Source organism: Petromyzon marinus, chromosome 56 (genome assembly GCF_048934315.1).
Source record: "Petromyzon marinus isolate PM22_M1 ecotype Great Lakes invasive population chromosome 56, UKy_Petmar_22M1.pri1.0, whole genome shotgun sequence".
Classification (NCBI taxonomy): Eukaryota; Metazoa; Chordata; class Hyperoartia; order Petromyzontiformes; family Petromyzontidae; genus Petromyzon; species Petromyzon marinus.
The window spans coordinates 10,275,118-10,287,378 of NC_133722.1; positions in this window are offsets into that span (position 1 = coordinate 10,275,118).

Sequence of the window (12,261 nt, forward strand, 5' to 3'; positions counted from 1 at the left end):
AACCCGGATCGCCAGGTTCACCCCACACACACATCACACACACACACATCACACACACACACATCACACACATCACGCACACACACACATCTCACACACACACACATCACACACACACATACATCTCACACACACACACATCACACACACACACATCACACACATCACCACACACACACATCACACACACACATCACACACATCACACACACACACATCACACACACATCACACACACACATCTCAAACACACACATCACACACACACATCTCACACACACACACATCACACACACACACATCACACACACACACATCACACACATCAACACACACACATCACACACACACACATCACACACACACACATCACACACACACATCACACACACACACATCACACACACACACATCGCACACACACACACATCACACACACACACATCTCTCACACACACACACATCACACACACACACATCACACACACACATCACACACACACACATCTCACACACACACACATCACACACACACATCACACACACACATCACACACACACACACATCACACACATCACACACACACATCACACACACACACACACATCACACACACATCACACACACACATCACACACACATCACACACACACACATCACACACACACACATCACACACATCAACACACACACATCACACACACACACATCACACACACACACATCACACACACACATCACACACACACACATCACACACACACATCTCACACACACATCACACACACACACACACATCTCTCGCACACATCACACACACACACACATCACACACACACATCACACACACACACACACATCTCACACACACACACATCACACACACACATCACACACACACATTACACACACACATCACGCACACACACACATCACACACACATCAAACACACACACACACATCACACACACACATCACACACACACACATCTCACACACACACATCACACACACACATCACACACACACACATCACACACACACATCACGCACACACACACACATCACACACACACATCACACACATCACACACACACACATCACACACACATCTCACACACACATCTCACACACACATCACACACACACACCACACATCACACACACATCACACACACACATCACACACACACATCACACACACACACATCACACACACACACATCACACACATTACACACACACACATCACACACACATCACACACACACATCACACACACATCACACACACATCACCACACTCACACCACACACACACATCACACACACATCACACACACACAACACACATCACACACACACCACACATCACACACACACATCACACACACATCATCACACTCACACCACACACACCCACATCACACACACATCACACACGCACACATCTCACACACACATCACACACACACATCACACACACACACACCACACATCACACACACACATCACACACACACATCACACACACATCACCACACTCACACCACACACACACACATCACACACACACACATCTCACACACACATCACACACACACCACACATCACACACACACATCACACACACACATCACACACACACACATCACACACACATCACCACACACACACATCACACACACACATCACACACACATCACACACACACACCACACATCACACACACACATCACACACACCACATACCACACACACACATCACACACACACACACCACACACACACACATCACACACACACATCACACACACATCACACACACACACACCACACACACACCACACACACAACACACACACACATCACACACACATCACACACACACACATCACACACACACACACACCACACACACACCACACACACACATCACACACACACCACACATCACCACACTCACACATCACACACACACACATCACACACACATCACACACACACATCACACACACACACCACACACACACCACACACACACATATCACACACACACACATCACACACACACACCACACACACACCACACACACACCGCACACACACACCACACACACATCACACACACACATCACACACACACATCACACACACACATCACACACACACACACCACACACACACATCACACACACATCACACACACACACATCACACACACACCACACACACACACCACACATCACACACACACATCACACACACACACATCACACACACATCACACACACGCACACACCACACACACACCACACACACACATATCACACACACACACACATCACACACACATCACACACACACACATCACACACACACACACCACACACACCACACACACACACACCACACACACACCACACACACACACATCACACACACATCACACACACACACATCACCACACTCACACCGCACACGCACACATCACACACACACACACACATCCCACACACATCACACACATCACACACACACATCACACACACACATCACACACACACATCACACACATCACACACACACCCATCACACACACACATCACACACACACATCACACACACATCACACACACATCACACACACACACATCACACACACACACATCACACACACACACACATCACACACACCCATCACACACACACATCACATACACATCACACACACATCACACACACATCACACACACACATCACACACACCCATCACACACACACACACCACACACACACCACACACACACATATCACACACACACACCACACACATCACACACACACATCACCACACACACATCACACACACACACATCATACACACACCGCACACGCCATCACCCCCACATTCATGAGCTGCTTCCGCCACCTCGCGGCCACACAGGCGAAGGTTTTCTCGGATTGGCAGCCCTCGGTTTACGATGGGGATTCGGTTTACAACCCATGTCAAACCAAGTGTCGTGAATCTGAATAGCTCCTCGCATTAAATTCATTCCGAGAACAACTCAGGGAACGTGGATTGGACGGCGTCATTCCAACGCTACTCTTAACCTTACAACATTTATATATTTATACACTCCATGCGCACACGCAAACGCAATGGGTGTCCCGTGAGTCTGGGATCCTAGGAAAAAACACAGCTCTGAGTCATTGTCTCGCGGTCTAGATGCGGTCTGCAAAGTTCAACAGCGACCTCCCTCTGACTCCGATTTCCTACTAGGAGATTTATCCGGACTCGATCTTCCTTACAACTCAGAGACATCTTGGGCCTTCATAAAACAAAAACACAAAATACGAATGAGTTATTTTTCTCCGTGATTCCAGACTTATGGGCCACCCTGTGTATACGGGGTGTTTCATCAAAGTTGAAGGCGGTATAGTACTATAGTAATAGAGCAAGTGCAGAATCACTGAACCGGAATTGATAGCTTGAATACATTTAGCGTGGGACACTTGCAAGTACGGGGCCCGGAGCTGCTACATGTGTAGTGCTACATATGTATGTGTAGTAGCTGCTACATATGTAGTGCTACATATGTATGTGTAGTAGCTGCTACATATGTAGTGCTACATATGTATGTGTAGTAGCTGCTACATGTGTAGTGCTACATATGTATGTGTAGTAGCTGGTACATGTGTACTGCTATATATGTATGTGTAGTAGCTGCTACATGTGTAGTGCTACATATGTATGTGTAGTAGCTGCTACATGTGTACTGCTACATATGTATGTGTAGTAGCTGTTACATATGTAGTGCAACATATGTATGTGTAGTAGCTACTACACGTGTAGTGCTACATATGTATGTGTAGTAGCTGCTACATGTGTAGTGCTACATATGTATGTGTAGTAGCTGCTACATATGTAGTGCTACTTATGTATGTGTAGTAGCTGCTACATGTGTAGTGCTACATATGTATGTGTAGTAGCTGCTACATATGTAGTGCAACATATGTATGTGTAGTAGCTGCTACATATGTAGTGCTACTTATGTATGTGTAGTAGCTGCTACACATGTAGTGCTACATATGTATGTGTAGTAGCTACTACATATGTAGTGCTACATATGTATGTTTAGTAGCTGCTACATATGTAGTGCTACATATGTATGTGTAGTAGCTGCTACATATGTAGTGCAACATATGTATGTGTAGTAGCTGCTACATATGTAGTGCTACATATGTATGTGTAGTAGCTGTTACATATGTACTGCTACATATGTATGTGTAGTAGCTGCTACACATGTAGTGCTACATATGTATGTGTAGTAGCTGCTACATGTGTAGTGCTACATATGTATGTGTAGTAGCTGCTACATGTGTAGTGCTACATATGTATGTGTAGTAGCTGCTACATGTGTAGTGCTACATATGTATGTGTAGTAGCTGCTACATATGCAGCTACTTTTGCTACGAGGATGATAATCCGGCACTGCGTGTTGCCTTTGTCTCCCCGACAGCTGATGTGTACACACGGCACCAGGTACTCATTTAAGGCTGAGTCGATCCTAGGGGGGAAATCCAAGGATGGACATGCACAGAGACTCATAGAGATGCATAGAATCACGTATATATACTTTAAAGACAAGCCGCAGTAGTGCGACTGCGTGTGTGTATCTGTATGGACCCCTGTGTGTGTATCTCTCTATGTATCTGTATGCACCCTGTGTGTATGTATCTGTATGTATCTGTATGCACCCCTGTGTATGCATCTCTCTGTATGTACCTCTCTGCATGTGTCTGTATGCACCCCTGTGTGTGTATCTGTATGTATTTGTATGCACCCCTGTGTTTGTATCTCGCTGTATGTATCTGTATGTACCCCTGTGTATGTATCTGTATGTATCTGTAAGTACCCATGTGTGTGTGTATGTATCTGTATGTATCTGTATGCACCCCTGTGTATGTATCTCTCTGTGTGTATCTCTTTGTATGTGTCTGTATGCACCCCTGTGTGTATATCTACCTGTATGTATCTGTATGTACCCCTGTGTATGTATCTCTCTGTATGTATCTCTCTGTATGTATCTCTCTGTATGTCTCTGTATGCACCCCTGTGTGTATATGTATCTGTATGTATCTGTATGTACCCCTGTGTGTGTATCTCTCTCTATGTATCTGTATGTACGGTAATGTAGCCCTGTGTGTCAGTTTAACACGTGTAGGCTTAAGCGACCAATATCACAAATCTGGCTGTCGCCTGATGAAGGTACTTGTAATTATTGGCGAAACGTCGTACTCACATTGTCAATGCTGTGGCATTGCTCTCCAACACACAACCGGTAAGTGCTGTACTAGTATACTAAACTATACACTACACTATACACTGCATTATACACTAGTGCTGTACTAGTAACGAATTGGTCACGTTTTGTTAACGTGACGACCATTACTAGTTGGCTGTGTCGGGTGGTGACGGGTTTAACGACACATTGATATATTTACGCGATCTAGCCTCAAAAACCTCTTATGGACCCCTGTATCCCGATCTGTATGTATCTGTATGCATGTATCTGTATGTATATGTGTGTATGTATCTGTGTATATGTATCTGTATGTATCGGTATGTATCTGTATGTATCTGTGTGTATCTGTGTGTGTGTCTGTATGTATCTGTGTGTATCTGTGTGTATCTGTATGTATCTGTATGTATCTATGTGTATGTATCTGTGTGTATGTGTTTGTGTGTATCTGTATGTATCTATGTATCTGTGTGTATCTGTATGTATCTGCCTACGATCCATCCTGGGTTTAACTAGGCTGGATTGTGTGAGGAGCTCACAAATCCTTGAAAGATCTGGGCAAGGTCCCATTGGTGAGCTCCTCCGGCAGGCAAGGCTGCGTTGGCTGGGTCATGTAGCCCGCATGCCCAGCCACCGCATGCCCAAACAGCTTTTGATCGGCCGGATTGAGGGGGCTAAGCGGGCGCGGCACGGGCTAGAGAAGAGATGGAGTGATGTGGTACAGGAGGACGTGGAGCTGAGTGGACTTGCCGATGACTGGTACCAGCGGTGTCAAGATCGGCCTCTGTGGAGGAGGCTCGTGAAGGATGCTACTGGGCAGTTGGAGGCAGTCGCCCTCCAATAACAACGGAGGGCGGAGGAGCGACGCTCAGAACAACGAGCGGAGCGCCGGGTGGCTAAAGCACAGCAGATTGGCACAGTAGGGGGCACAGGTGGTGCATCAGTCAGTCATCTCAGTCAGTCGACCCGTAGCACCTGGGTCTGCCCCGTGACCTCCTGCCAGCGGGCGTTCGACACTTCACGTGGCCTCAGGGTGCACATAGCCTGGCACAAGCGTCGAGGTGACGTCACCGCCACTTAGTGGCGAATAGCGGTTGTTGTTGTTGTGTCTGTATGTATCTGTGTGTATCTATGTGTATCTGTGTGTGTGTATCTGTATGTATCTGTGTGTATGTATATGTGTGTATCTGTGTGTGTATCTGTGTGTGTGTATCTGTGTGTGTGTGTATATCTGTGTGTATGTATCTGTGTGTGTGTATCTGTATGTATCTGTGTGTGTGTCTGTATGTATCTGTGTGTGTATCTGTGTGTGTATCTGTATGTATCTGTGTGTATCTGTATGTATCTGTGTGTATCTGTGTGTGTATCTGTGTGTATGTATCTGTCTGTGTGTATTTGTGTGTATCTGTGTGTATCTGTGTGTATGTATCTGTATGTATCTGTGTGTGTGTATCTGTGTGTGTATCTGTGTGTATCTGTGTGTGTGTATCTGTGTGTGTGTATCTGTATGTATCTTTGTGTATCTGTATGTATCTGTGTGTGTATGTATGTATCTGTGTGTATTAGTGTGTGTATCTGTGTGTGTATCTGTATGTATCTTTGTGTATCTGTATGTATCTGTGTGAATCTGTATGTATCTGTATGTATCTGTATGTATCTGCATGTATCTGTGTGTATCTGTATGTATCTGTGTGTATCTGTGTGTGTATCTGTGTGTATCTGCATGTATCTGTGTGTATCTGTGTGTATCTGTGTGTGTATCTGCATGTATCTTTGTGTATCTGTATGTATCTGTGTGAATCTGTATGTATCTATATGTATCTGTATGTATCAGTGTGTATCTGTATGTATCTGTATGTATCTGTATGTATCTGTATGTATCTGTGTGTATCTGCATGTATCTGTGTGTGTATCTGTATGTATCGGTATGTATCTGTATGTATCTGTGTGTGTATCTGTATGTATCTGTATGTATCTGTGTGTATCTGTATGTATCTGCGTGTATCTGTGTGTGTCTGTATGTATCTGTCTGTATTAGTGTGTGTATCTGTGTGTGTGTATCTGTATGTATCTGTGTGTATCTGTATGTATCTGTATGTATCTGTGTGTATCTGTATGTATCTGTGTGTATCTGTATGTATCTGTGTGTATCTGTGTGTATCTGTATGTATCTGTGTGTATCTATGTGTGTATCTGTGTGTGTATCTGCATGTATCTGTGTGTATCTGTATGTATCTGTGTGTATCTGTATGTATCTGTATGTATCTGTGTGTATCTGTATGTATCTGTGTGTATCTGTATGTATCTGTGTGTATCTGTGTGTGTATATCTGTGTGTGTATCTGTATGTATCTGTGTGTGTATCTGTGTGTATGTATCTGTATGTATCTGTATGTATCTGTATGTATCTGTGTGTATCTGTATGTATCTGTGTGTATCTGTATGTATCTGTGTGTATCTGTGTGTATCTGTATGTATCTGTGTGTATCTATGTGTGTATCTGTGTGTGCATCTGCATGTATCTGTGTGTATCTGTATGTATCTGTGTGTATCTGTATGTATCTGTATGTATCTGTGTGTATCTGTATGTATCTGTGTGTATCTGTATGTATCTGTGTGTATCTGTGTGTGTGTATCTGTGTGTGTATCTGTATGTATCTGTGTGTGTGTATCTGTATGTATCTGTATGTATCTGTATGTATCTGTATGTATCTGTGTGTATCTGTGTGTATCTGTATGTATCTGTGTGTATCTGTGTGTGTATCTGTGTGTATCTGTATGTATCTGTATGTATCTGTGTGTATCTGTATGTATCTGTGTGTATCTGTATGTATCTGTGTGTATCTGTATGTATCTGTATGTATCTGTGTGTATCTGTGTGTATCTGTATGTCTCAGCTCGTCATGCCTCAATCGTTCTCCACCGCGCCGACCTCCACGCCTCCAAGCCCAAAGGGGAGTCGCAGTGCATCACACACCCGGCCTACACAGGCACCTCAGGCATCTCCATCACAGACCGTGTCGGGTTCGCGCGTCGCTGGTTTTAATCGTGCCGCGTGAGATGCGTAATTTTGAGGGTGTTGGATGACCGCGACGTCTGGGTCAGTGGATAGCGTTGGCACATAGCGTCGTAGCAGCGGCGGCAGCGGGATCATCAGCAATTGTAGGGACGGTGCAGGGTGTAGAGTTCCGGGTGTTGATAAACACTGGCGCATCCACCACCACTGATTTCGGATCTAATTTACAGGTCGTTGCCGCAAACATCCATTTGTTTGGGACCTGTAGGGAGTACTTGTGTCACCGTTAATGGTGGGAGTTTGGGCTTTGTGGGTCAGATCATTGCAACGGTTCGGATCGGAGATATTGAGATGACAGGACCAGTGCTGGTCTCAAAGTCACTGACTGCACCTTGTCTATTGGGGACCGACTTTTCGAAGAAGATGCCCCTTAGGATAGTGGCGGGCCAGGGTTGTGCTGAACTGCCGTCGGGGAGTCGGTCGGTTGGCGTTCTTGTCAGCCCCGACTCGATTGAGCGCGGCGCTGGTGAGCGATACTGTTCGAGTTCTCCCGGGAGCACAAATGCTCGTGCCGTTACGACTGCGAAAGCAGCTTGACCGAGAAATTATGGCAGGGGAGATTCTCCTCACTCCCTCGAACGGGGCAGTTAAGGGTCTCATGCTGGTGGGAGCCCAGACGATTGTGAGGGGGGGGATCAGGAGCCTTCCCTCCAGGTTTTGACGAGGTGGAGCGGCTGACAGCATGGTGCTGGGGCAACAACCTGTTCCTTAACACCGCAAAGACCAAGGAGCTCATAATATTCTAGATTTGAAGCTTTCGTGACTGCAAGGATCCATACTCTTTGGTTCTATTCGGTAATAGACTACAGGAGAAAGAAAACGGACACTCCACCACTAACCATCAACGGGGACTGTGTGGAGAGGGTGGCAGACTTCCGCTTCCTGGGAGTCCCACATTGGGGAGGGCCTGACCTGGAGCGCCAACACCTCTGAGCTAGTGAAAAAGGCCCAGCAGAGACTTTACTTCCTGAGAATACTCAGGAAGAATAACATCACACAGAAACTGCTGGTGTCCTTCTACCAAGCTTACATCGAGAGCATTCTTACATACTGCATCTGTGTATGGTACACCAGCTGCACAGTGGCTCAGAGGAAAGCGCTGCAGAGGGTCATCAACACAGCCCAAAAAATCGCCGGGTGCTCTCTCCCAACATTGGAAGAACTGCACAATTCCCGTTGCATCTAAAAAGCGAAGAACATTATAAAGGACTCTTTTCACCCTGGACACTCTCTGTTTGAGCTGTTGCCATCAGGCAGACGATTCAGATCAGTCAAAACAAGGACAAACAGATTCAAACACAGCTTTTATCCTACAGCAATTACCACACGCAATACTGCTAATTAATTACTAAGTAATACTATATACAATTGACTGTAAAATAAGGATGTGCAATGATAAAATGTACTTTTATGTGGGTATATGGGTATACTTGGGTAGTTTTTATATATAACATTTATTGATCATCTTTTATTTTATTTTTATTTCTTGTTTTATTTAAATTTATGAATGATGTACTGACTGGTGAGCACTTTAAATTTCGTTGTACTGGTGACAATGACAATAAAGGATCTATCTATCTATCTGAATGCAGGAGTGTGTACCGCAGTTGTGCAGGCGGGTATAGTTTTGGCTCACACGACGGCTGCGTGTTGTGAAGAGACCAGAGAAGTAGCCGCTAATGTTGAGGTTTCAGTGGAGCGCGGAGCGGCGGTGGACAAGTCGTGGATGGATTCGTCGTGTGCTAAGAACCCGGATTTGACGAGTGAGCAGAGCGGCGAATTACAAGTCTTGCTCCAGGAGTTCTCTGACGTTTATAGCAAAAGTAAATTAGATATGGGACGCACGTCTTTGATGCATCATCATATTGATAATACCGCTCACATCCAACCAAATTTGTTTTGGTTTAGCCCAAAAACAAAAGGACCTTGTGCGTTAGGCAGTCGACGAGATGTTGGCCGCTGACATTGTTTCTCCATCCACCAGTCCGTGGGGGCGCCCATCGTTCTGGTTAAGAAGAAGGACGAGAGTTTGAGATTTTGCGTGGATCTTTGAAAATAAAACAAGGTCTCCGTGGTGGATGCTTACCCGCTCCCACGGATGGACGATTCATTGGATTCCTTGTCAGGCGCGCGATTCTTTTCCACGTTGGTTTTGCTGTTGGGGTTTTGGCAGTTGCCCTTGGACGAAAGCTCAAAGCCCAAAACAGTGTTTCGCACCCCACAAGGGCTTTTTCAGTTGAACTGTTTGCCGATGGGACTTCACTCGGCCCTGGCTACCTTTCACCGACTGATGGAATTGGTGTTATTGGGACTCCAGCGGAAGTCGTGCTTGATTTATTTGGACGACATGATCGTCCTCTTTGGATGCATGTTTCCAGAGCATCTACAGCGATTGCGCTCAGTGTTTGTTAAAATGCGGGCGGCAAAATTCGAAATTTAAGTCGCCGAAGTTTCATCTCTTGCAGAGTCAGTTCGTTACCTGGGGCATATTGTGAGTGAGGCGGGGATTGCCACGGACCCCGACAAAACTGCTTATGTGCGTTCGTGGCCAAGCTCCAAGTCGGTGGGTGGAGTTCCCAGTTTTGTGGGGTTCGCATCATATTATCGTCGCTTTGTGCCCAGGTTTGCAACAGTCGCAAAACTGCTCCACGCTATTACCGCTCAGGGGCAGAGATTTCGGTGTGTGTTGTGTTCTGGTAGTTCGTCCCGCTGTACAGGTTATGAGTGTCAGCCGGGACGGCTGAGTTTTATAAGGGGGGAGGGGGGGTGTAGTGATGTTAAATGGATCACTATGACGCGTTGCGCCAAGTGCCGTTGAAACAGGCGCAGAGGCTAACACACCGTGCAGTACCATTCAGTGGGCCACTAGGGGCATGGTACTGGGTGCTAGCAGAAGGAAGCCTGATGAGTCTTACCGACAGAGCAGGGGATTGCCGCCTCCACCAGCGCCGCAGGGAATCACCACAGAGGGGTGCGGTGGGGGGCGGCTGGTGGTAGGGGCCATGTGAGGACGAGTCACCCCGGCACCGGGTTAAGCACGTGATGGGCCGGGTGAGTAATGTGGGCCAAAGGTGAACGAGGGGACACGGGAAGAGTACCTGAGAAACGTCTGGAGAGTTCCCGAAAGGGGCGTGGTTAAGGGTCGGAGCCAGAGAGGGAACAGGTGCGGTGTCGCCTGGAACCGTCGGGAATATTCTGCAAGTAGGGCGCGGCCGACGGTGGAGCCAGGCCGTGCCGAGAGAGATAAAAAGGGAGGCCCCGATCAGAGATCCGGGCTGTCTGCAGGTGGCGTGGAACCCACGTGCTGCGTCTACGTCTTCGACACCGTGGGTCAGGCAGCACGTTGGTTGCTCTGACCCGATTGTAGTTATCCCGTATGCGAGAGAGAAAGGTGTCCTGTGGTCCTATGCGTAGCAAGAGAATAGGTGTATTTAGTCCCGTGTGTAACGGTGTTGCGAAAAGTGTAGAATGAACGTTGTTGCCTCCTAAATAGTGTCTCTACGCATGTATCTGTATGTACCCCTGTGTGTATGTGTCTGTATGTATGTGGCTGTATGTATGTGTCTGTATGTATGTGCCTGTATGTATGTGTCTGTACGCACTCGTGTGTATGTGTCTATCTGGATGTATCTGTACGTACACCTGTATGTGTATGTATGCAGCTGTATGTACCCCTGTCTGTATATGTATGACTGTGTATGTGTCTGTATGTATGACCCGTGTGTATGTGTCGGTATATATCTGTACGTACCATTGTGTGTACGTGGCTGTATGTATGTGTCTGTATGTACCCCTGTATGTATGTCTGTATGTGTCTGTGTGTCTCTATGTATGTGTCAGTGTATATGTGTCTGTGTGTGTCAGTGTATGTGTCAGTG